Source organism: Crocodylus porosus, unplaced genomic scaffold (assembly GCF_001723895.1).
Source record: "Crocodylus porosus isolate Cpor-Errol unplaced genomic scaffold, CroPor_comp1, whole genome shotgun sequence".
NCBI lineage: Eukaryota > Metazoa > Chordata > Crocodylia > Crocodylidae > Crocodylus > Crocodylus porosus.
In genome coordinates this window covers 56,642,217-56,669,073 of record NW_017728951.1, presented here as the reverse complement: position 1 = coordinate 56,669,073, position 26,857 = coordinate 56,642,217, and the positions used below count along the sequence as shown (strand labels likewise).

General features: G+C 40.9%; 1 protein-coding gene and 1 long non-coding RNA gene across 3 annotated transcripts in view; one reads left to right on the top strand and one right to left on the bottom strand.

The window, feature by feature from the left end:
• LOC109324050 overlaps window positions 1–11,799 on the top strand; it is a 35,495-nt gene extending 23,696 nt beyond the window's left edge. The window contains exon 2 of the long non-coding RNA XR_002104838.1: window positions 11,685–11,799. This is a non-coding gene — a long non-coding RNA (uncharacterized LOC109324050). The remainder of the gene's footprint in view (window positions 1–11,684) is intronic.
• The window catches only part of GRID1 (glutamate ionotropic receptor delta type subunit 1), a 1,072,773-nt gene that overhangs the window by 1,025,935 nt on the left and 19,981 nt on the right, over window positions 1–26,857 (bottom strand). The gene's annotated exons all lie outside the window — the stretch shown is intronic.

The window sequence follows — 26,857 nt, the reverse complement described above, 5'->3', positions numbered from 1 at the left end:
CAGCCCTAACTGTAAAGTAATGTCTCCTGATGTACAGCCTGAATCTTCTCTCTAACCATTTGTGGCCATTGTTCCTATTAACCCCCGGGGGCACCCAGGGGAACAGAGCCTCCCCCAATTCTCGCTGGTCTCCCCCGCTGAGTTTGTAAATGGCCACCAGATCCCTCTCAGTCTTCTCTTGTGGAGGTTGAATAGATTCAGGCCCTTCAGCCTCTCTTCGTAGGGCCTGACCCAGTGCTCCTTGACAATGCAAGTGGCCCTCCTCTGGACCCTCTCAATGCTAGCCACATCCCTCTTGAAGTGCAGTGCCCAGAACTGGATGCAGTACCCCAACTGTGGCTTGACCAATGCCACATAGAAGGAAAGGATCACCACCCTGGACCTGCTTGTGATGCATCTGTAAATGCACGACAAGGTGCGGTTAGCCTTACTAACCGCTTCCCTCGCATTGGCAGCTCATGTTCATCCCAAAGTCAACAATAACTCCAAGATCCCTTTCTGCCACTGTTTTGACAAGAGGGGTATTCCCCAGCCTATAGGTGTGTTGCTGGTTCCTTCTCCCTAGATGCAGCACCCTGCACTTGTCTGTGTTGAATTCCATCCTATTCACATCCGCCCACTTCTGTAACCTGTCTAGATCTAACTGGATTCTGTCCCTCCCTTCCAGCATATCGACCTCGCCCCACATCTTGGTGTTATCAGTGAATCTGGATGGCGTGCTTTCCACACCCACATCCACATCACTGATAAAGATGTTGAACAGTACAGGCCCTGGGACAGAGCCCTGGGGGACTCCACTGCCCACATCCCTCCACATAAAAAATGACGCATCCACCACCACTCTCTGGGTGTGACCATCTAGCTAATTTGCCACCCATGTGACTGTGTAGGCATTAATGCCACAGTCACCTAGTTTTTTTTTTAGAGAGAATGTGATGGGAAACCATGCCAAAGGCCTTCTTAAAGTCCAGGAAGATGATATCCACCTCAATGCCCTCATCCAGTGACGTTGTGACCTGATCATAAAAGAAAACCAGGTTAGTCAGGCAGGATCTGCCCTCACTGAACCCAGGCTGGTTGCCCCTGAGCATTACCTCCCCTGCTGGGCCCTTGCAGATGTGTTACTTGATAATTTTCTCAAAGGTTTTCCCAAGGAGTGAGGTAAGACTAACTGGCCTATAGTTACCTGGGTCCTGCTTTCTCACCTTCTTGTAAATGGGGACCATAGGAGAGCTGAAAGGTAGTGTGAGATCTCCTGGTTGTAAAAGTTCATTTTATGCAAAACGGGATCAGATAAGAGTTGCAGTAGTCTGTTTACCTCAGAGTTGTCTGATGGCAAGCAGGATGTTGAATTATGCTTCTTACTTGTTATGGTGTTTCGTATTTCACAGAAGGATGAGTGATGAAAGGCTCTCCTGGGAGAAGAATTTCTCTTGTGTTGAGACTGCTCTGTGAGCATGCAAATGTGACTTGAAACAAAAGGCTGAAACAAGGGTATCAGCTTTCAGGTCTTAAGGTGTTGCATTTTGCTTCTTGTAAAATTATGAAGTTTTCATTTCAAAACAGTTTATCTATACATTCAGTCTCATATGCAAGACAGATGCTTTACACACCCAATTATTGTTGCTGCTGCAAGCTAAAAGTTGGGTTTCTGGTGATGCTGATAGTTGCTAACTATTTAGGTATCTACCCAGTGAGTTTTACATATATTTCAGACAATCAGTGGTTACCAAAACTCATTTGTATGCAATAAGCCCATTACCTTTATGAAATGATATATCACTCTGTCACAGACAGCTGGCATTCTTTAATTCATCCCTTGTTATGATGACATGTTTTGGAGGGATATATCTATGCTTCATTTTATTAGCATGCTGTCTCCCCCCTCCTGACATTCACTTTCAGATCTGTACCTCTTCTGAAGACTTCAGTCAATACAGAAAAATATTGTCAAGCTGCCACCACTGCCCAGAAGGCGGCCCCAAAGCACAGAAGTCTGCAACAAAGATTTCCAAAAGGCAACTGGGACTTGCAGCATGCCAAACTTTAAACCATCTCAGACTATTGCAATTCTGCATTTCATCCCTCTGGATTTCGCTGGGTTTCATTTCTATAGTTTCTTTAATAGAGGCTTAGAAATCTTTCAGCAGGTGGAGTGAAATACCCCTGGGGGATAAAAACCTGAATTGGAAACCAGTGAGTAAAAAGGTTTGGAGCTGTTTAGTTCAGTTGGAAGCTTATAATCAGTTCCGAGTCCCAAATAGTCTACTTCCTAATTAGAAAGTGACCTGAATAGGAGAATGTTCCACATTTACCTTTCACAATTGTAAGATTAAATGTTAACTTTTGGCTTCATTAAAACCAACACAATTGAAAAACTGAAGGCTTGTATTTGTTAGCCCAGCTTGCAATATCACTGTTCCTATTTAGAGAAATTTGTAATTTAAAAGAATGCTGCACAGACTATTCTGCCCTAAACCTTTTCACATTTAAAATAAAAAAAACCATAAGCATACACAAGCAATCAACTTTTTTCAATGTATTCCCAGCTCTCAGAGACAGTATTGCAGCTGTGTGAGCCAGAAAGAAAGACAATTAGCATATACAACACTACAAAATTGGTATATAAAAGGTGGTTTTCAGATGGAAAAAGGTACTGACAGATCAATGCCAATCAGTATAACTCATATATGTGAGAGCAGAATTACTGTTAAAAGAATTATAACAGTTACATAAGCCCGGTCTCTTTCAGCTCATATACGAGGCAAAGAATGAGCTGGGACACCTACTGCTAAGACAATGTGCCAAAGCATGGGTGAAGAGCAGTGCTTGTTTGGGATATTAAAGGCATGATATGGAGGATGAAAGTGAAATGCAATGGATACGGCAGGAGCCACATGGAAAGTAAATACCTTCCTTCTGTGGAGACACTAGGGCACACACCTTTGGTTGTGTTTACAACAGAAAATTTCATCAGCAAGCTCAACAACTAAAACTGAACTCATGGTTGCACCTGTGATGTTTTGGGGGTTTTTTAGTAACATGATATAACCAAAATCTAAAAGGGGGTCAAGATGGGATGGGATGATCAACTGATGCGATAGCAACCAACCACAAGGAGATATGAGAAATCCAAGTCCTAAATGGGGATAACGATACTGACTTCCTTTGTAACCTGCCTTGTTATCTTCTGATGATAAGTGATAGACATTATTAATATAATGTCAGAAAGGAAGAGGAGATTACTAAAGGCTATGTCTAATAGGCAGCCCTATTAAAAAGATCAGAGAGAAAGGAAAAAGTTCAGCATAGGACACCAGCACAAGGAACTGGAGTTAGGGCTTATTTTCCCATAACAAATTATACCTGCTTAAACAAGTTTTGCAGAGTGTCAGAATAGAGAGAGTATGAACAATGACTTTTTTTGCCAGGGTATGGTTTTATGTATTTATATTTAATAACTATTGTTTAAGTACAACCCTCATGGTTTTAAACCTTAAGGAACAACCAGGTTTCAATACCATAATAGGGCTAATTTATCCAGGTTATTTATCAGAGATATGGTAGATGAAGCAGTAGGCAAAGGGTAGGTTTTAGTGATATACTATGGTAACAGGAAGGGTCAAAAGCTTTTAGCCTTTAAAAACTGAAAGCATTTTAAAATATGCTTCTCAGCAAAAAATAGGGTATTATCTCAGAGCAGATTGATGGATTAGATTTAAAGGTGCTCGGAGGGGAAAAAGAATAATCATATTATGGTCCATAAGGAGATAAAAAAAAAAAAAAAAAATCGAAAGATTGTTACAACTAAAACCACTGCAATTCCTGTTTTGTATTCAGGGGGGCATTGGTCAACTCCTGTGCTGCTTTTGTGTGTTTATTTGCCACATTTGTAAGAGGCCACTCAATAAAAAAAGTAATCGTCTGGGAGGAATGAGTCTTTTGAAAGATGAAAGGGAGGAAAATCCCATCATATTAACTGCACTCTGTCTGCAGAGAAAGACCCTTCTGAAAACTACTTATAGAAAAGGAATAGGAGAGAGCTATTCTCCATCATTATAACTCCCGTTATATGATGGTTAAACAGGTCTCAGGAGTTGAACTTCAGTTAAGACTGTGACAAAGGACAACTTTCTAGCAATACAAATCCAGCCAACTTTTAATAGGTATTAAATGCAAAAGGTTTAATTCAGTTGGTCACTTCATCATGGTTTATCTGTAGCAACTACTGTGTTGGCAGTTCCAATGAAAGCAGCAGAAGAAGCATGCTTAAGATGGCACAGTTATGACTACATAAACGAAACCTTTATTTCTGACAGCAAATGGACAGACTATTGTGATGGTAAACCCTCTCTCTCTCTCTCTCTCTGCACATGTGGCTTGTGTGAACAGAAGCATACTGGTATGAGCCATTAACTTATACTTCATTACTCATTATTAGTTTTGGCATTAAGATTAGAGCTGAGTGAAAAAACTGGGGGAAAAATTCTCTTCAGGTTTAACCAAGCCCACAGATTTTCTATATGTTATACTGTTCAACAAGAAATATTTTGTTCAACCAGAAGTCAGAACAATTTGGTTCATTTGGCAGAAGCAAATTATTGCTTATACTGTTTTTTTCTTTTTGTAAGAAAAGGAAAAAACAGTTTGGGATTATGGATGAAATGGTTATTTCTAGGTGATTACTACTATCTCTTATCCTAAGAAGTGTCAAACCTATTTTGTAAATGTCTTAATCCACCTCCCAAGTTTCTATTAGTCCATTTTCTGGGTGGAATATTAGCAGATGCCAGGTCATAAAAGAAGAGGTGAACACACAGATAGCTAGGACCAAATCCATGGAAGTAGGGTTGGGAATTTAACTGGTCAAAAAATACTTGCTCAACTGACCAGGTAAATATTGTCAGATAACACTCAAGCATTTTAAGCATAATTCGTTAGAACAACAAAAGACAAAGACTTTACTCTTCAATGGGTTTGATACTTCTTAATTACAGAAAAGTTAACTGTTATTGTGAAACACAATTCTAAAAAAGTGTACTTAATTCTTATAACTAACAAGGTTAGCTAAGTATAAATGTGAACAATATTCCAAACTAAAGAATTCATGCTCTTCTCCTTGGTTTTTGTTCTAAGAACCCAGGATCAGACCAAACGGTTACAAAATTAAAATTTAAAAGGACTATAAACAAAAATAAATGTATACACGACAACTCTAACTGTCAGTTTTCATATGCAGGTGTGCTAAGAAGGCAGAAGACCAATTCTTCTAGTGTTTTACATTGCTTCATCATCAGTGGCTTAATCCTTTTCATCTGAATAGTGTTAACTCTTCATCTTCCGTTTTCTTTTCTAATGGTAAATAGTAATATACAGTCACCAGCTCCCTAGCAGTGGGAGTCATCAGTTCAATTCTGCATGATTCCCCAAACTGACCAATTTTGTTCTGTATACACAGTATTGCATTCAAGTGTTAAAAGTATTTCTACCACTGCAGCTAGACTGTAAGAAGGACAAAACCCTTTTCAGTGTGATGAAGGAGCAAGTTGTTTTGCAGAAACTACTGCAGAGGTTGCACTCCACATTGTTTTATGACTAAATGGGCTGCTGTTGCTTTATAATTTGCTACCTCCAACAAAACTTTGTGTTTCTTTTAAATCTTTTACAATTTGCTTCAGCTACTGTAAGGCTGCAAGCTGAATCATATTCATCGTCTGAAAGGTCATGGCCCTGGAAATAACCATCAAGGAGGCAGGCAGCATTATGTGTAGGAGTGATCACTTGATTCTTTTCTCATGCTATTATTTTGTCTATTTTTTTTTCTGGCTTTTGTAAGTGGACTTTGTTCAGTATTCTCGTAACTAAGGTTTCTTAATGATCAGAGATTCATTCTTAGCTCATTTGTAGCATCCTTTTCCATATTCTGAATGAACTGAGCAACAGGATCAAACATTAAAATAAATTTTGAGTTTCTTGGCCAAAAGATGTTATCATCAAGAATGTCAGCACAGCTTATATGAAGACAACACCCAGACACTCCTTCAATGACAACTGACTGAAGGACTTTCTTGCATGTTTGAACATTTTTAATGAGATCTAAGAGAGACACTGAAATATGGCTACTGGTACCTGTCTTTAAAAAACTTGACAATGCTTCTCAGTTTTGATACATGTGATGCACAGGTTGTCAAATATTCAGCATCATAAATGAAGAGCTGTATCACAAGTAGCACACCCATAACACAGAAGGTATAGATACTCCTTTATCAATAAAGTCAAGAGCTTTCATATTAGCAACATTGTCACCTGCAACCAGAATAATCTTTTGTGGACCAAATTAATTGATGATATTTTTAAATTTATCAGAAATATATCAGGTTATGTGGTGATGCCTGGTTGTGTCTTGGTATTGGTAAAACTCTGGTTCCTGAAGGTGTTACCATAAAATTAATGGCACCGTCATTGTGAATGTTGTTGTATGCACCAGACACTAGGGGCACAGGAGGAGCTTTTGCACTAAGAACATCAACATACTTTTTCACATCTGTTTCAAAAGACTTTCTACAAACCATTTCCTACTCAGGACTTTGTAAATAGAAAGCAATTTTTAAAAAATGTACAGCCTATAAGGATTTTCAACTATATGGAATGGTGTATTACCACCATAAATATCTCCAGCGAACATATAATAGAGTTCATTTTTCTGGTTGCCAGACCTTTGATCCAAAAAAAAAAAAAAATCTCTGAATAGCAATGATGAATATTTGAAGACTTTCCAGGAGTAGGAATTCTTGGTACTGAAGTTTATGAATCCATTCATGAGCTTCAGTACCAAATTCATAGATTCTAGGGGCAGAAGGGACCTTAACAGATTATTAAGTCCAATCCCCTGCCTAGGCAGGAAAGAGTGCTGGGGTCAGAACCTCCAAGGTAGGGGAGAGCACCACCTGCCTTGGAAGTAGCAAAATTATTATTAAACTATACAGAAATAAAGCTAGCTTTGATCTCACTATTTCTCGCATCTTCATTAAAAGAATCTGTGCCTTATAAAGATGGTGAAGTTTAAGTAGGAGAAAGGGGTGGGGGCAAGGCAAGAGTTTCACACCAGTTTGCCCTTTGACACAATATATCTTTTTATAAGGCCTGACACCTTATATAAGGCTGTATAAGGCTATAAGAGCCTTCCTTGTTCTTTGACTACAATATATCTTTGACAGTGACTTGATACCTATCACAAGAACTGAAAAAGTGTTTGTCCACTCTATCTTCAAGTCATACCCTCAGAACAGAACTCACACTGAGCTTTAACAGCCACTCCATGTACCCTTCTGCCAAAAAAAAAAAAAAAAATCTAAATTATTTTGGCTTTCCCCAACTCTCCATAATCTCAAAGCATCTTTTGTATTTAATTTAACCAGTCAACTTCAGTTCTGTTCCAAACAGCTAGAAGATTCCAGAGTCCAATTCTTCCCAGGAGCTTTAAAGGCCAGACCACCAGATCATGTAGAGGGGGCAGGTAGCCCCTCCTCCCCACAGCAAATGCAATGGACCTGGGGACAGTCCTGACTCCTGGGCACTTAACAACCTGTGACACTGTGATGACTTCCTGCATACATGTTTGCCTTCAAGCTTCCTGCACCCTGAACAGGTGTTCTTGTTCCAATTCCTCTTCCTGCTCCTGTTTGGAGGTAACTGCAATTACTCCAAATGGCCAGTAGGAGAATGTTTCCCATGCTGATGTTTTTGGTTTCTCCCTGAACCCAGAGCATCTCATTTGTAGTTCCGCAAACCCCCAGGACATTCTGGTCAATATCTTCCTGATCTTGGCAAAGCTTTCCATCCACTAGACCAGAAAGGAGATACCTGGGCAACTCTGGGGCTGTTTTCCCCTATTTGTATGCAACTCCAAGTAAAGATTCACTGGGTGTGTCTACACATGCATTTACACTGGCTTAAAGTTACTGCACAGTAAGTGGGAATAGGCCAGCATCTACACATGCAGGTGTTAAAGCACATCAATGCTGTGTGTGCACTGCACCGTGTGTGCACTAAAGTTAACCCCAAGCATCACAATAGCTAGCCTTGGATCCAAACAGTATTTCAGCTCCTTTCAGAAGTCAACAGATTTTTAACCTCCCTCTAAGAAGCAGAAACAATATATCATGAACAAACAGCTACAGTTGTGTTACCCACAACTACCATGAAGACAGGTAGGGGATAGAAAATCCTCTTCTAAGGCAAAACAAAACCGGGACTTTTTCCCCCCCCTCGGTTGTAAGGCGCTTATCTGTCAGTAAAGAGAGCTTTAAAATAGCTATAAGAACACAGTGCCTCTGCCCAAAAAATATGCATCTCTCATCTGTCCCTACATATCTCCCAGTCTACAGAAGCTGGTATTTACCTCTTTTCCATGATGTGAATCCACATCATGGAAAAGCAGCCTGAAATGTTAGTAAGAGAATCTCCTGTGAGTGAATCCTTGCATAGATTAACACTCCATATCTCCCTCCCTCCCTAGTTGAAGAACTGGAATTAAAGTATGTCATTCTTGTGTCTTGTGTATTGGGAACTCCATGCAACATTGACCGGACAGAGATGGGCATGTTGCACTCCAGATCTTGTAAAATGAACAGTGCGCTTGTTAATTAATACTAGCAATATTGGCTGCAAGGCCTCAGGCCTGACTTAAGCCCCTAATCTGCAGCCATAAAGTCAGTGCCTGCTCTGATCTACTAAAGCCAAAAATGGCACAGCTCTTAACATCCAAAGTCTGCAAACTGTAGTTTCATATGTACCTAGAAGCAAGGAAATATTCCTCAAATCAGGTCAATTTAAACTGTAGTTCACATGCATCAATCCTAACTTTTATAGCAGGCTGTCTATCATGGCCTATGAAACCTGCATAACTCCAATAAATACCATAAAGGGGAAAAAAAGAAGAAAAAAAGGAGATACAACAAAGAACAATGCTGAAATGCAATGTTATGTTCTACTTCACCAACATAGGCTAAAATGGCAGGAAATTCTTGCTCATCGCAGGCACAACAATATAGTGTTTTGTATTTAAGCACTTTCAAAAGGAAGAGATTGTCACAAGGCTGATGATGCTTGAGATAAATGCTATCTCTATTAACTTCTTTATCCTTCTCAAGTGACATTTTTTGGAGACAATAGATCTGTACAGATCAATAAATTCTGAGCCCACAATACTGGCACTGGCTCAGTATTTGCCAAAAACTACCCTGTTTAAACCAGTTATTCACAGAATACATTCCTGGCTTAGCAAAATTAATTTAATTCCATGTCAGTATTCCAAGATGATAACTTAGCGTATATACATACATACATACAAAATTTATGTCTTTACCCTTTAATGGTTTTGGTGCAATAATAAATGTGCATATAGTTAAGTAATTGATTGACTGGGCCTGACTCTATAGGGGACGGAGGTGGCCGCTAGACTGTTGTGTCCCTCTGCAGCACACTGCCCTGCCAATAATTCCCTCAGTTGGAAAGGGAATACCCAGGCTACACACAAAGCTTCCCAGTGGGCTGCTACTGCTGGTGCTGCTGCAACCACCTGGGTACTGCTTGGTTCTTGTCACCTCCAGGTTCTTCCTCCTCCTGCCCCTGCCATGCCACTCTGGGTGGAGTGGCTAGAAGGTAATTGGGAGCTGAAGCCCCTCATGCTGGTGCAGGAGCCACTTGGCTACAGCTCCCTCCCCTAACTGGCTAAGTATGTGGTGCCCAACATGTGTCCCACAGCCACCACCACTCCCTGCGCTACCAACTGCCTGAAGCAGCACAGCTGGAGCAGAAGGAGGAGGATGAGGAGCTGCTGGAGACAGGGCTAGCTGAACAGTACCCAGGCAGCTACCAAGCTGTGTGTACTGCTCAACGCCAAGTCCTCCAGCAGGCATGCAGCACAGGCTGTCCCAAGTGGAGTGGGCAGGGCTCAGCCCCATATGGAGTGCTACAAGAGCAACCACAGGCCAAATACAATCAATTGGCAGGTCAAATCCAACCCCTGGGCCGTATTTTGCCCGCCCATGTTAGGAAAATTACAGATCATGTAGCTTCATGAGTGGCAGTGATGGGAGATGAAGGGAAAAATGCTGAAGGGGTCAGGGGGAGACTTTGAACAGCAGTAGGCAGGAGGGAAGAGAAGAGATAGGAAAGCAGAACAGAAAACAAAAGCAGGAAATTAATAGTAAATAACCAAAATGGCAGAATCAATGGGTAGGATACAGAGTTAAAGCATCTGAACTGCAGAGAATAGCCCTGCGTGATACAATGAGTTGAAGGAAAAAGAAGTCAGGTTAAGACAGACTAGGAAGGCAGGCATCACTTACTGTTACTGACCCTGCTTATATTTCTCCCACTTGTATTTTTTTTTAAAGAACACATCAAGTATAAATACAACCAAAAAAAGAAAGGAAACAAAAAATGGAAGTAATTATGCTCCCTAACCAGCATGAAGCCTGCTAAGTCAGGTCCTATAAATACCTTTTCACATTCAAGATTTGATGAAAGAGAAATGATACACAGCCAGTGAGAAAAGCACAGGAAGTTAGGTAAGGAAAGAGAGGAAGCATTAGACAAAGAATTACAGAGACTCAATAAGTGGGAGATTTTTCCAGCTAGTTTCTTAGAATCCTGTTGATACTTCCCTGATCGCATCTGAAAGATGTGTGCCTATCTATTCCTGGGACTGTAACCTTTTTCATTTTTTAAATGGGACACCTATGACACCACTGCTTGACTAAGAAGTCCAGACAAGAAGTCATGTTAGATAAGAATCTGACATGGGTGGAAAGAAAAAAGGCAGTGGAAGTCCCTGAAATGAAAATATGATTTGTCTTCATAAAATGCTTAAGAACAATTGAAAGTACTATTTAATTGTGAGGTATTTCCATGCTAAGTATTCTGCAAGCACTTAGTATGCAATCTTCTCAATGACCCTCTGGAACAGGTGAGAATGAAGCGTGACATTTACAGCTGCAAAACAATCATGACATTATCTGCACATGTATAGATCGAATTTTTTCCAACAGAAGTAAAATATTTCCATTTAAAATAATGCCGATTTACTGGGAATCAACTGTCCATACTGCATATTTTGAATAAAGACTGAAATATTTAAATTCTGTGGTAAGTCTGAAAATTATAACCCTTCTGAACAATGTATTTACATATTTGTCTGTCTCCTTGAAAGTATGTAGACAGTAATAAAATGACACTACTAAAATGGCAAAGACAACGTATTAAATAAGTGAGTAAAAGTATTGCCTTGCTTTTCAGTGTTCCATCTACATCTTTCTTGATACAGGACCCTTTAGTCTCTCTCACGGTGAACAAACAGTAGTTATATAAAAAGGAACAATATTTTTTGAGTTTTAATATTGACCTAAGCAAACTCCTCCATTTTTCCCAGGTGGTGGCCTCCTAAGATTTCACCATTCTTAATAATCAGGTAGGGATGAGAGGAACTTGCTGTCCTTCTCTTTCAACTACATTTCACAATGCGATGGAACCAACACAAGGAGGCATCAATCATTTAGTTCTTGATAGGTAATATCATGGGTTCTTTGGGAAAAATTTTCAGGTAGGAGGGTCTTGAAGGCTCTGAAGAATGAACACACTTTAAGTTCACATACTCATGTTGCCATTTGCAATTTTCTCAGTAACTGCTCATCAGAAGTGTACCACAGAAGTATGAACAGCACTGGAATGCCCAGACAAAGGGCAAAGAACAGGTGCCCTTCTTAAAGCATCCCAACAGCAGATGTGAAAAAATCCAAAAAACTGCATCAAAGTTGGCAGTGTCCCTTTTTTCCATACTGCAAAAAGACTTTCCCTCCTCAATTAAGTAAGCAATTGAAATCTTTAAGTAATCTATCTATGACCATCTACTACATAGTTGTGTGATTTTTTTGAGCCCATACCTGTGAACTCTTTTAAGGGCAACTATTAGTTTGGTCTGAAAAAATAATGGTCAGACTCAGCAAGGTAAGAAAGAAAAAAAAAAAAGAGAAAAAAAAATCAATAAGACCCAAATCCCAGACCAAAATTCCTGTTTCTAGGGGGAAAGAGAGAATTTATTGATCGCTGGAAATAGTTCAAAACACTAAAAAACCAAACAAACCCAGAAGCAAACAAGCTGCCACTTCAAATATGTACAAAAACTATTCCTAGTACTTTATTAGAAGTACTATCATCAATAGGCTATGTAGGTGCATGTGTCCATGCACTTTATAGTTTCTCCACTACATTTGTCCCTTGCTTCCCAGCTACTGGCACCTATTCACTGTTGGGGAAGGAGGCATACAACCCTGAAGACAGGACCCCAAATTCTTCCCTCACAGTGGTCATTTGTTTTTGCAATATCCACTGTGTACTCAAAACTCTAAGCTCAGAAAGCAGAGTATTTACATATATTTATCAATCATAAAAGTAAAAAAAAAAAGAGGAGGAGACACAGTGATGTGATGGCAGAACATACATGTATTTGACAAAAAAGGCCTGTGATAGCCAGGAAAATGCTAATACAGAATGTGTTATTGCTAATGGGATATGCTCTCTGCTGGAGTCCTTATTTACAGATCTTGTCAAAGGGGGGGCAGGGGCAGGATCAGGGAAGATGCATCAGATCTTAAGAATAAGAAAAAAATAAACTCAATGGAACTTTGCTGTGGCAAGACAAAATTACATTTGGAACCCATAAGCCATGGTACTGTCTCTTAAAATGTGCTTTTCTTACAAGAATTAAATGTACTGATTTTAACAGGTAGCAATCCCTACCAAGACCTTCTGCAGATTTCCTAGATATTTAAGAGTCCAGAAGACAGCTGCCCCTCTAATGGAAAACTGTCTTGTAAGGGGAGAGATCTAGGCATCTAATAGAATTTTTTACCACTTTAGTAACCCTCAGTATGAAAGCCAACATTACCATCACTAATGGTCTTATCATAATTAATTGTAGGAAGCACTGCTGCATCGTTTGGCAGAACAAATAGCAATAGGAACATATTACTCATAAAGACACTGTTTTCTCTTGTACCACTATATTGAAAGGCTCTTCCTTTTTGGCAGGGTATGACATGTATATAGTTAAGAATCAAAACAGTACTTTATTAGAATCTGAACAAATACAAATGTATTAAAAGAGATATATGCTGGAGTATGGAATCATCCCATCAACTATACAAGCGCCTAGAAAGAAAGGATTCAGGTATTAATGGAGCATTACTCTAGATCAGGGGTGTCAAACACAGAATTATAGAAAGTTAGGGTTGGAAGGGACCTCAGAGGGAGGGGAGGGCATGTGGCCTGACACGGAGCTGTGGGGGCAGGAGGCCCAATACTGAACACAGAACTCTAGATGTGGCCTCACTAGTGCTGAATAGAGAGGAATAATCACTTCCCTTGACCTACTGGCAACACGTGTATCAATGCAACAAGTATGCCATTAGCTTTCTTCACAACAAGGGCACACTGCTGGCTCATATTCCGTTTATTGTCCACTGTAACCCCAAGGTCCTTTTCTGCAGAGCTGCTGCTCAGCCAGTCAACCCCCAGGCATACTGGTGCATAGGATTGCTCTGTCCTAAGTGCACGACTTTGCACTTGTCCTTGTTGAACCTCATGACATTTCTTTTGACCCAATCCTCCAATTTGGCTAGGTTACTCTGAATCCTAGCCCTACCCTCCAGTGCATTTACTACTCCCCACATCTTGGTGTCATCTGCAGACTTGCCAAGGCTACACTCTATGCCATCTTCCAGGATGTTGATGAAGACATTGAACAAAACTGGCCCCAGGACCAACCCCCAGGGCACTCCACTTGATACTGACTGCCTACTCTCTGATCCCTATGCTCCAGCCAGTTTTCTATCCATCTTACAGTCCATTCATCCAGCCCATAGCTTGCCTTCCTTAGCTTGCCTGTGAGAATATTGTGGGAAACAGTATCAAAAGCCTTACTAAAATCAAGGTATACCATATCCATTGGTCTCCCCACATCCACAGAGCCAGTCATCACACATCATAGAATGCAATCAGGTTGGTCAGGCATGACTTGCCCCTGTTGAATCCATGCTGACTGTTCACCTTTTTCTCCTTCAAGTGCTTAGAAATAGATTCCTTGAGGATCTGCTCCATGATTTTTCCAGGGAGTGAGGTGAGGCTGACTGGTCTGTAGTTCCCTAGATCCTCCTTTTTCCCTTTTCTTAAATATGGACACTGTTTGTCTTTTTCTAATCATCTGGGACCTCTTCTGATGGCCAATGGCTCTGCAATCACATCAGCCAAGTCCCTCAGCACCCTCAGGTGCATCCCATCCAGCTCCATAGACTTGTACATGTCCAGCTTTTCTAAGTAGTCCCTAACCTGTTCCTTCACCACTGAGGGCTGCCCACCTCCTCCCCAAACTGTGCTGCCCAGTGCAATAGTCTGGGACTGACCTTGCCTGTGAAGACTGAGGCAAAAAAGGCATTGAGCACTTCAGCCTTTTCTGCATCCTCTGTCCCTAGGTTGCTTCCCCCATTCAGTAAGGGACCCACACTTTCTGTGATCCTCCTCTCACTACCAATATACTTGTAGAAACCCTTCTTGTTATCCTTCACATACCTTGCTAGCTTCAACTCCAGTTGCACTTTGGCCTTCCTGACTTCATCCCTGCATGCCCAAGCATATTTGTCCTACTTATTTGTTCAAATTTCCACTTCTTATAAGCTTCCTTTTTGTGGTTTAGTTTACTGAAGCATTCCCTGCTAAGCCAAGCTGGACTTCTACCATGCTTGCTAGTCTTCCTGCACATTGGAATGGTTTGTTCCTGCACTCTCAGTTAGGCACCACTGAAGTACAGCCAACTCGCCTAGACTCCTCTCCCCCTCAGACTGGCTTCCCAAGGGATCCTGCCCATGAGTTCCTCAAGCAAGTCAAAGTCTGCTTTTCTGAAGTCTAAGGTCCTTATTCTGCTGCTCTCCATCCTTCCTTTCCTCAGGATCCTGAACTTAATCATCTTGTGGTCACTGCTGTCCAAGTTGCCATCCACTAATACATTCCCCAACAATTTTTCCCTGTTTGTGAACAGCAGGTCAAGAAGAGCATAGCCCCTAGTTGACCTCTCCACCACTTGCACCAAGAAGTTGTCCCCTACACTTTCCAAAAACTTCCTGGGTTGCCCTGCGCACTGCTGTATTGCCCTCCCAGCAGATGTCAGGATGATTCAAGTCCCCCATGAGAACCAGGGCCTGTGACTGGGAAACTTCCACTGCCTGTTTGAAGAAAGACTCATTCACCACTTCCTCCTGATCTAGTGGATTATAGCAGACCTCCACCATGGGCTGAATTTGGCCTATGAAGCCTCTTCATCCAGCCCACTGGGCTATTTTTGGGCTACCAGACACTGGGGGCATGTTGCAAAATTCAGGGCCCTTCAGCCCTATTGATAATGGCCAAGCTTAGTTCACTGCTGCAGCCACCCCCAAACCCTCACTTCAGTCCTGGACCCCTGTGGACTCCCGATGTTAGACCCACTGTCATGACTGGACCCCTGCCCCTGAACCTGCCACTACTACTACAGTGGTCACACCCATAAATCGAGGCTAAGTCTAGCCCACATGGACTCCCAGATCCAGCTTACGGCCCCAAGTGAATCTGGCACTCCAGCACTAGCTCATTAATAACCATTTCCCAATAAGTAATGGCAATAAATTTGGTTACATAAATCCTTTACCAAAATACATTGTGGAAACCAATGCTCTGCTCTAATGAAATAACAAATTTTTAAAAACCCTTTTAGAATACAATGTGCCTGTCTGAAAGTTTTAAGCATCAGTTCCAAACAGAACTAGAACTGAAGGCCCAAAGACCTGAAGGGAAACAAAAATGGGGTTAACAAAATCTTGAATCTGGCATGAGATGACAAATAAGCCATTTAGCTACACTCCAATGCCCTCTGGTGGTTATATTTTGATATTTTACTGCTAGACTCCTAAAAGAACGCTCCTTTGAAGGAACCTCATAATATTAACAAAACACAACTTTAATGAGCAGTTTCATCAGAAGACCGACATTTGAAACAAAAATAAAAAAACAGAACACCACACAACCTGGTAACAGACAGCAGAAACTTAAATGATAAAAGGAACTTTAGCCTGGCAATCAGAATTGGAATACAGGGTTTTCCAAAGAATTAATTTGCTTTTTCTAACATTGTATTTTCTATCTAATGATGAACACCATTAGCCCTTTTTTCCCCCACAGTCACCACCATTTCTAAACCAGCCTCTGTTGGAACATATGAGGGCTTTCAAATACCAACCTAGTTATCTTCATAGGCACTACATACATTACCAGTAAATAGAGGGGGCCCTCCATGTCTACAAAAAAAATAAAACCATTACACATGCAGGACATAGAAGGTAGGAAAACATGAATTACTTAATTTATCAAAGCCCTGGCTACCAATTGTTTGTCTCAAATCTTATAGTCTTTGTTTAGGCAAAACTCCTGTTTTGCTGTGATTTCATCAACAGTTCTGCTCAAGAAAGATCAAATTCTCTGCCATGACCAAATCATGCATCATACAGCTGCCTGACAGGGACTTGCAAAGATGAATTATGAGACGCTTCTTGTGGCTAGTCCGGTGGCCTAAATCAGTGACTCCTCAAGGCTCCTTTAGCCTATGCCAGGGACCACTTTTTTAGTCAGAAATTGCTGAAACAAGAGACACCACAACCTATTGCTCTTCTGCTTTTTTTCCTGATGATTCCCCATTTACCAAGAAAAGGCTTACATCACTATTCATGGGTCAAGCCTGTTTAAAGGTAACTTTGCACTTGAGGAACAGCAAACAGCTTCCCAAACCTAACCCAGGTTCTGGTCCCAAAAAACAAGCAGGGGCTTTGGCACATGTAGTATGGAATGTCCTCCCTATATGTTTGTAAAATATAAAACCTGTTGCAGCTTTTAAATGGTATTTGCCATTTGCTTTCAACTCCTTTGAAATGCTGATGATTTATCCAAGGGACCCAAGTGACACCCAATGAATAAAGGAAGCCATGAAAAGATCGATTTTATTGTTGTTCCATCTTGAAAACTTTACAACAGATAATACAGACCCTAAGGACATACAAGACCATAAGGCAGAGTGGCAACTCTTACTTTTGACTGACAGTGCCTGAATCTGGAAGAAACTGTACCTATCTGGGTACTTATACTAGTAAAAAAAAAAAAAATATCACAAAGTCTGCTCTTGCCATAAATGGATCTGAATTCAAAAATATATTTTGTATAGAAAAATATTAGTGCTTTTTTCAATAAGAAATTTCTAAGTGAAACAACCTGCACTATTTTGGAGATAATTGCATTTTTGTTTGATTTCAAAAATAAAAACTAAAATTTTTATTTTAGTTTGAAATGTCCTCCAAAGTTGGATTTTTGATGAGCTCTACCATCTACCTGGTACCATAACTGCCCTAGTCAGGTACAGTCTTCTGTAGGTTCTTAACAGCACTATATATAATGATAGCTGTCTGATGACTAACTATTCATTCCTAGGGGAAAATGCTTTTCCTAGAGCAGTGGTTCTCAGCCAGGGTACCATACAGTGTGAAGAGATAAGCAGATAAGCACAGGCTCATCCTTGTTCTTGCCTGGCCAGTCCTCCACCCCCACTTAATTACTGTAATACATAAATAAGTTTTTGAAACTGGGTACCACTTAATTCACAAAAGTTATGGAGATATGCTTGAAGTCCAAAAAAGGTTGACAACCACAGCTCTAGCAACTGTAAGCATGCTAATATCTGCATGTTGGATTAACAAATCCTGATCAAGTAAATTTAATTTTAGTCAGGCATTTTGTAATTAAAAAACCTTTGTTACAGGTTTAAGAATACCTGTAAGTAAAACAGGGCACAATAATCTGGCTGTCACTGGGGTCCAAAGGAGTCCTGTGTGGAACAGCCTGCTGCTACTCTACTGCCATGTTCACTTAAGAGCCAGGAACAGAAGTTACACATAAACTGGTCTAACTGAGCAGAAACTGGTTTAAACCTGTAACAGAACAGAAGCTTAGTGCACAAAAACCAGGTTCAAAATGGCTAAAACTGGTTCAAGATAAACATGATTGAATGTAGTATCAGAATTAACTGATTTAGGTCAAATTTCTGTCCCAGACCCCTTTCTAATTTAAGTTAAACCAGAGTCCCCCAGCATCCCAGCATGCTTTTCAGCCTTGGGCTGGCCTATGCTATTTGCTTCAGAGAGCAGAGCTGGCCCCACACCTCTGCTCCTTATCTGGAGCAGTAAGGGCTGGCTCACTGGCCTCACTGGGTGGCTCACTCCCCCCACCCCAGGCAAACCCCAGCTGGGGTATTGGGCCCAGAGAGGGGGATTCAACTCACCTTCCCTCAAGTACAGAGCTGCCCTGCTCTGCTAAAACTTAGAGCTAGCTGGGACTGTGGACTACAAATCCCAGAGGCACCTGGAAGCAAGAAGAGGAAGTGACAAGCAGCCCTGAGGGTCCTGCTGCTGTGATTGTGAACTGGAAATCCCAGAGACCTCAGGGCAGCAGGAAGAGTAAGCAAACACACAGTCCAGGCTGCATTTATAGTTCTTCCATTCATAAGTTTTCAGAGAAAGAACTATTCTTATTCAAGCTTTAATTAATTTAATGCTGTTCCCCACCCCACCCCACCCCAGGCAGAGCACAGGCTGGGGCCTGGCCATGCCCCCTCCATTCCTGGAAGGAAGGGGGGGGAAGTCTTGAAGGGCTCTCTTCCCTTTGGCAGCGGCTGGCAGGTGTACTGTGCTCTGGTGCCCCCTGGCTTCTGACTTGAGCCACTGCAGTCATGTGGCTGCATTTTCAGAATCAAAAGTAAATGTGTGTTCACGTGCTTATCAGTTCAATCTCTGCAGTTTAGACTAATCTGCAAAGGTTAAATCAATTCAACCTCAGGCTTTTTGACTCTCTGTACTTAGCCAGGTGTGGCTACCTCTTGATTACTTCTCTGCAAGAACCAGTTATGGGCTTAGGGGGAAAAAAAATCTGATGATACTAGTCCCAGTTCTGCAAGGTTTTAGCCCCCACTTGGAAGGAGGAGATGCCCTTACTTTCAAAGGAAGTTGAGGGAAGTTAGAACATGACAGGGTCGGGGTCTTTAAAACAACAAGTTTAGTATCATTTCTCAAACACTAAAAAAGTGGACAGCTAATGTTTACAAATACAAACTGTTTTTTTTAGGATTTAATGTACGTCAACTCTGCTTCCATCACAGTCCTGCAATAAACATGTGTTTAGGATTAAAATAATAAAAAATGCTTAATTACCTATTTATATTAGACACTGCTGCAAATTATTTACCCAACTAACAAATATTAAATGTATTGCTTATTTCTGTGCATTAAAGGTCTACTTTCAGATTGCATTAGTGGCACTGCTATCTGCAGCTGTTTTGGGGGTAGAACACTCAAACTAGTCAACACTTGTTCAGCTCTATTTCAACTGAAATCTATGGACTTTCGATCAGCCTTTTTACCAGATGTGCTTCTTGGCAATCAATTTTCCCCACCAGTTTAACCATTTGTAAAATTGAGCCCATGATTTCTGAACAGCTATGCATGTGAATACCATTAGTCAAGTAAATGACAGGCATATGCTTTAAAATGAAAAGCTGTAACTTTTCAAAAAGTTACCAACAAGAAGTTTCAAATGAAAGGAAAGTGTCATTGCAATGAACTGGCATATGTAATATGCATTACAGTTCTGGGGGGTTTTTTGTTTGTTTTTTGCAAAATAATCTGTGGCCCTCCACGAACGTTCAGTTTCCTATAGAACCAGACTAACTTAAACGCAAATCCTATGCCCTGAAGGTATTACAAATGCCTTCAGCATGGATTTACAGAATTCAATCTTCTAAAGGTTGTAATAATGCATGTGACATTTGGAGAATCTTTCTACGTGCAAAGGAGAGCTTTCCAAAAATATATGAAATGCAAACAATTTTAAATAGTTTATTGCAACCAGTCAACACAAGCTCTAGGATCTTAGCTTAAAAGCAAGCCAGAGGATATCAATGAATTTTCCGATGCAAACAATTTTAGCTGAGCACTTCTGAACAGGAAGAAAGCAAGTTGTGTTTTTATATTTGTCATTAGAATTCTGACAATTCTATAGGCTGCCAAAACATTTGTAAAAAGATTAGATGAGTAAAGATTAACAAAAAGCACACAATTATGCACAGTGATTTAATTTTATATTTTATTCAGATTTCCCATACATTACCAATTTATCAAAAGCCTAGCAAGTAATACTTTTTTGTTTTTTATTATTATTATTATTTTTAAGTAGTAAATGGCCTGAATTTTCAGAAAAACATCTGGCAGCTATTATGGGTCATTTTCCCTTAAACATTCAAACACAGTATATAGAACAAGCAAGAGCTTCAAGGATTTTGCTGCAATCGTTTCAATGAATCATGCAGGGAGGAATATACACATCACCATCACCTAAAATTCAGTGAATTAGGGCAGCTGTAGTTAAACTATGAAAGAACAAGGGCTCAAAAGATGCTAGAACAGAATGGGTTATATTGTAGTTCACTGCATTAACAGCAGCAAAACCCTTGAGAATATTCCAGACCTTGTCAACACAGAACGCTTTGATGAATGGTATAAACAGGAGATAAAATAATCACTTGCTAGCTTACTAGCATTGAAGTAGAGCTATTAAAGATTTTGAGTCTGCATTATGACAGTGGTGCAGCTATGCTTAGCAAATAAAGCATCATCTGAGCTTAAAATGGTCCGACTTCCAGAATCCACATGTCCAGCTCATTTCACTGAGTTCCACCACCTCTGAATAACCAAAGCAGTCCCCCCATCTTCACACTGTATTACCCTATATCACATAAATGAGAATAGCAAGTTTGAAGGTTTTAGACATTAAAAGTACCAGCACTTAGATAATTGCTTGTATATCAAAGTAGCAGTCAATTTCTGTAGTCTCTGTAATTGGCTAATGATATGACAGAAATCTCCAACTATGAAAACCACCCAACCAAATTAAACTATAATGTGTCAGGCCAAGTTGAAGAAAATAAATAGGAAGACGTTAATTTGAGTCAGTATATTTATGTTCTGTCCTTAGGGAATTCTGCTTTTTCATAGACCACTGGACTGAGACAGCCACCTCCCGTTAGATTTCATAGACATTTGGGCTGGAAGGGACCCCGGAGGATCATCAAGTCCAGCCCCCTGCCCCAGGGGCAGGAAGTCAGCAGGGACTGCCCAAGAATATTTAGATAATATCCATCAGCCACCAGGGACCTGAGCCAGATTCAAATTCATAAAATAGTAGTGAATTCTGAGGTGACAGAAAAATGAATGCAAAACAAGTACTTGTAAAAACTGATTTCCATTTCTTGATACCAAGATGACCAATACCTTTGGCAAGTTTCTCAAATTGATGATTTTTTAACATGAGAAGGAGTAATTTAAGGTCTCTCTGAAATCTTATCAAACAAAAAGGATGATGGAGAGAATGCAAATAGTCCATTCCTTATACCAATATATCTACTTTTAAGTCAATCTTCAATATACAATTCATTTTGGAACATTATTAACAATTTTATCAGCATTTCAGTATGAAAAATAATGCCTTGTGGCCCAGTGCTGTCAGCAAATCTCTCTCATCTTCATCTTTAATCTCAGGATTATTTCAGATGAATGCACTACAAACTTTTTTTATACACTGAAGCTCAAAACCTTTTATGGAAAAGGCTTTTAAGCCAGGATATACTTTCCTCATGCAGGCCACTATTTACAAATGTTGATACCTGTTCTGGATGAAAAGTTATTGGTAGCCTTCTGAACTGGACACAACTTTTTATTGACCCATCTAGGAGCACCTGTATTTTAAAAGCTGAATCCAGAGAATGTCTTATTAAAAAATGCTTGTGTCATAGCACTGTCAGGTGTAATAATCAATAGCACCTATATTTGTATCCATGTATAGTCTCAAGACACATTAGCTTTTCCTAATGCCACATTGGCCAGTGAGTAGATTGGTCAAAATCTTTTCATAAAAAGCTATAATGGGACCATGCTCTATATGAGAGAGCCCATTTTCAACTGTACTGGGAACATTTACAATTTCTTTATATCCAACATGCAAAACAGATCTTTACAAAAGTTATTTATGATTGAGTTCACATTCTCTCTTGCATACACACATGAAGTTGAGGTATAGCATATGATCTTGATCCAGCTTGTATTCTTTTCTGGTTATACAGTATAGAAATATTTATCTTCACTCAATTTTCAAGCTATTTGTTGTCATTGGGGCAAGGTAAAACAAACCATGTGCAGGTCTCACTGAAGCACTGATCAGTACATGTACTGCTCAGATAAAAGCTCTGCTAAAGCAAGGAGCAACATAGACCCCACAGGAGATGTGACTGATGCACAGAATACTTACACAAGCTGAGACTGGAATATGCATACACAATTACACTGTGCAGATTCATCACAAGAATAACCAAGACTGATACTAAATTATCTATACGTAGAAACCCACTCAATTAGTGACTGCATGCAAATCGCAAAATCAGGCATTGTCCATGAAAGTAAGGCAGTGTCTGTGAAATCTGAAAAAAACAAACCTTACTAAAAATAAAATGCTGGCTTCCTAGTGGGAGCCTCTTCCCTTAGTCACTGATTGGCTGAGAAGGCTGCCTGTCATGAGGCTCCATCCGTTTCCACCAATAAGCAGCATGGGGCGGGGCCATATAACAAGCAGCCCTCTCGACCAATCAGCAGCAAGGGATGGGACTGCATGACAGAAAGCCCATTGGCCAGAGGCACTGTGCTTATGCTGCAAAAATGGTGTCTAGCCCTGCTATCTGCCCATGAAATCGGCAGCCTGCCTCCTTGATTTGATAAATGGAAAGAGGCAGAGAGTTAGGGGGAAAAATGGACAAAATTATTCCAGTATGAAAAATCACCTGGAAAGAAGAACGGAAAGGGAAATGAAAACAATAACTTTTACTAAGTCAAAATTAGTGTTACTTTATATTTTTAAAATGCAGATTGAGAAATCTGATTTAAATTCACATGAAATATACTCTGTCAATATTACCAGCATACCTTGTAAGAACTGTAACTGACCTCTGCAGTCAGCACTATCCTCAAGATATTTCTTAAAGCTTGTAACTCCTTAAAGTGAAAGCAGTGTTTCCCTTACTTGCGAATTTAGAACCAATGCATGAGGGTTTGTCTGTGCCTGCTTTCCTTTTGGTGTCAAAGAAAGAAATACCACTTCAAAAACTAAAATTAAGACAAAGGAGAGAAAGTGTGTTCTGTCAATGAAAGCCCAAGGGCTTAAACCTTGGATCTCTCATCCTCCAAGCCCAGGTTCCCCTGGGATAGATAAGTCCCATTTCTTTCTTAGAAAGTTTTGCAATAGAAGCTAGTGCAAGGCAGCAAGCTCTCCAAATCCACTTTTCTTGCCCATATTGAAATATTATTTATTTTATTACAAATAGTAAAATGGAAAGCATTCTAGATTTTCTAGCACGGGTACAGTAACACCTACCAAATCTTAGGGAAGTGTTCTGAAAAACATCTGTGTACTAGGGCCAACAGATGTTGTCATCATGATGATTAAAATGCAATGGAAATATAAATAATCTAGCAAGTCATAAAAGAAGCATATTTGTAAATGCTGTTGCACTGACTGCTTGACAGAAGCAGATGAGAAAAGATAGCATGCTACAGGGCAAGAGACGAGAACACTATTAAGAGAGAGTGCAAAAAGAGTTGAAATGTCAGAACCAAATACAGAACAATGACTACTTTATACACAAACATAAAATGTATGTACATAAAGGTCTACCATGGGAACAATGCTCAGATAGCAACATCTGAACTAAGAGAAAACTAGAAAGGAAGATGTGTGCCTAGTGCATCCATGAAATACTAAAATTCAGCACTTTGCCAAAGGTTCCTATGCCTACAAATTTCTATAAAACCACCATAAGAAACCAGAGCTGACTTAAGTGACGCATTCCCCACTGAGTGACTGACAATAAGGCAGTAGCATCAATAGACTCCTAGAGGTAGATCCTCCTCCCCAAAGAAACAAGCCGCTTCAAGAAAAATGTCTGATAACCAGATGTGGCCAGTTGATAAGTCATTTGGGGACTGAAATCACAGGGTTTAATAGATATAAATCAGAAATAATCCCCTTAGTTCTTGGGGCTGGGTCACTGTGACCTCCACGAGAAGGGTGAAATTCTGGCCCCATTAAAAAGTATAACGAAAACTCCCACCCTCAATGTATCCATCTGTGATGACTGTTAGTTCTTTCTGGCTTTTAAATGCCATTAGATCCTATTTTATTTAATTATGTTTTTTAAAAGCAAGTGTAGCAAAACCCCCAGTTTTTCCTTTTTTATTGCATTCACTCCCCTTCCCCAACCATTTCCAACTTGTTCTCTCCCTCTCTATTCCCTATAGATAAGTATAAGTGAGCTCCAACTTAGGATAAGCTTTAAACATTTTTATATTGGTAGCAAGTTTTTGGTTTTGGATATCCACAGTTTTATAGTGTATTATTATTAAGTTTGTATTGATTTTTACTGTTATATATTGTATTATTATCATTTTTGTATTGATTTTTATTGTTCCATATGGATGTTGTGTGGTTTAGCCTTGTGTTTGTAAGTGAACCAAAGTCATGTCAAGTTTCCATTTTATATGTTAAGTCTCCATCTTGTGTCTTCTGCCCGGGCATCCCCTGTGTGTCACAACTGTACAAGTCACGTATCCCTCCCATGTAAATTGGTTCCCCAATGAATGAGAGTGACTGGGAATGATTGAAATACAATGGTAGCAGGCCTCTACTGAATGGCCTGTAATGACTGGGCCATGACCACGCATTGATTCATCCAGGAAACACGGACCTCACCCAAGAACAGAGGCAAGAACCCAGCATTTGTGTCAAGGAAAAATCTTAAGTTTGGTGCTGCCCAAGGGAAGAGACAGGGCCCGTTTCCCCGGTCTGCGTGAAACCTTCAGGCACGACAAGCTCCAGCCCAATGCAGGAGTTTGCCCAGTGCATGAGGTATATGAAGGAGGGAGGAGAGGACACCCCTCCAGACAGGTTTAGCTGTCCGAGCCTCACAGCTGGATCAAGGGGGCATGAGCTGCTAACCCAGCTCCGTGAAAGCCTTGAACGGGACGGAAGAAAAGAAAAGTGGATGGGGCTTAAATGGGAAAAGGGTCAGATGATAAACATCCTTTTCCGAGAGTACTTGGTGGTACTGAAAGAACTCTCCGAGAATTTGGCTGAGCTGCCGTTACAAGATGGCGCCAGCTGCTCTGAAAGCATGCCAACCCCCGCGCTGACGTGTCTGCCCGCCAAGATTCCTTCCCCCACTTCACGTCACCCACTGTCCCGCCCACCTGGGATCTGCTTCCTCTGTCATTTGTTACCGCCCCTGGATCGGCTCCATGACATCATCGGCCTCCCGCAACAGCACCACCTCCCGAGCCAGCATCACCGCCCCTGTACATGGATCGGTGCCAATTAGAGGACGTACGTGAGTATTGCAACCACACAAGCTGTCAACGTGCAACTAAAAGTGTGGGAACAGAAACAACAGAGGAAACAAACAGCTGCCGGAACACGAACACGATTGAAACCAATAGAAGCAACGAATTGGAGTATGTAACTGCATACCCAACTGCAGTACAAAAATTTGTAACCGGGCCACAAGGACAGATGCAGACGACAATAACCACAAGATCTAGAAACCGATTGGAAATGAGTGAGCTCAGGAAAGATACTCAGATCCGCGACCATGAGACACCTATCACACGGTTAGGGCGTCTAGTAGCGGAAGCTGGTAGCGAAACTGTTAATCAAGAAGAGGCACTACAGTTAGTAAGGAATTCCGGATGGAGTAGAGCGAAGGTGGTTGATCCCATTCCAGTATTGGCAAACCAATATTGGCCAACACCAATACCTGCCTTGGCAGTAGAAGCCTTACAGCGAAAAGTTCACGCCTGGCATGAGGGTTCAGCTGACCGTGCCAGTGCTGCCTCACTGGTATACGCTGCGATCGGGGCATCTTATGCTCATTGGAATCCTACGTATCAACCATTAAACCTGACACCAGCCCAGGTACAAGAAGCATGGCCACGCCGGTATGCTACCACCCCTGGAGATGTACCATGTCTGGCTGAAGCCATCGACGCTGCCACTGAGATTTATGGTGGGGACCAAGGAATCACTGCTAAGCTGCTGTTAAACACCTCCATCAATGGTCCTGTCATCCACATTCTGGGCTGGTTGGACCAACTCCAAGGGGCGATAAAGAAAGCGAAAGTGAACCTTGCTTCTAGCGAAAAGTATGAGACTATCAAAGAATACCCAGTGGAGAACCGATCATCAAAACCATTACGTAATTACCGCCTCAAAGAACACCGACAGAGAGGGCTATATTCAGCTTCCTAGTTAATAAATCGGGACTGACCAAGGAGAAGCTGAGACAATTAGGGGACGATGGTCAACAAGCCCTAGCAGAGACCCTAGGCTTCCAGGAATATAGTCCCAAGTCAAAAAATGAGTGACTGCCATCGGCGTGAATCCAGCGACCAGCGGCTGTGCAGATTCTGAAAAACAGAACAATGAAGAAACAATGGACTAATATGTCATGTGATGTTATGTTTCAACTCCTGTATTGACAGCAAGGGGGCATGTCAAGGAAAAATCTTAAGTTTGGTGCTGCCATCACAGGGAGTTGAAACTACAGACAGGCCCCCAGAATGTGCCCTCTGGGTGACCT